We start from the raw sequence: 923 nt of genomic DNA on the forward strand, positions 1-923 counted from the left end.
CATGATTCCAAATGTCCCCTCCCTCAAGATTGACACAGAGATTGACACAAACAGTAAGGCACCGACATTGGAATTAAGTAAATACCGACCCAGGTACTATGTGCTTATCCGTATTACTCATTTTATATACAATCCTATTGCTGTGTCCATAAAACACACAGACCTTTGCACCCAGATCTATTAGCACTCAACAACCTTTGTCCTGAGAACTTCAGGCCTCATCTGCTTTTTAACACCCTGAAACTGAAGGGGGTAGGGTAAGGAAGACATTGTAACATCTAGTCACAACTGGGACTAATACTAAGACCCATTTTATCCAAATCTCCTCCAACACACACGTGCACAAACCACACTCTCGTGCAAAGGGTGAAAAATACTTGCTCTCTAAGCTTTGCCTTGAGCCACCTAAACAGTCCCAATTCACTGGGACTAGGCTTAAAACACATGCTCCTATTTTTGTAGATTAAAAAATAAAAAAAAGATAATTAGGGCTGCCTTTATTCCAGCACTCGGGATGCAAAGGCAAGCAGGTCTTTGAGAGTTCGAGGCCTGCCTGATCTACATAGTTTCAGGCCAGCCAGGGCAATATAATGAGACTCTGTCAGTAATAATAATAATAATAATAATAATAATAACAACAGCTGCCTTTATCTTCACACACAACACAAGCAGGCACAAAGTGCCATGGTCCAATGTCCAATCTCCAGATAAAAATCAATGACAACTAAACATCTGCAGGGTAAAAATCGCAGGCGCTGGAGAGGACAGTAACTCAAAGGGGTATGTCTGCAAGCCAAGCCCAGAGCACAGCCATACACCACTAAGACCACCCTTCTCCTAGTGCACCCTGCACCTCTTAGCTCCGCCCCGGCCCCTGCGGACGCTCCCCTGAGACCCCGTCCCCGCCCCTCCCGAGGCCCCGC

This window comes from Nannospalax galili, unplaced genomic scaffold, assembly GCF_000622305.1.
Source record: "Nannospalax galili isolate Female #2095 unplaced genomic scaffold, S.galili_v1.0 scaffold138, whole genome shotgun sequence".
In the NCBI taxonomy this organism is placed as follows: Eukaryota; Metazoa; Chordata; class Mammalia; order Rodentia; family Spalacidae; genus Nannospalax; species Nannospalax galili.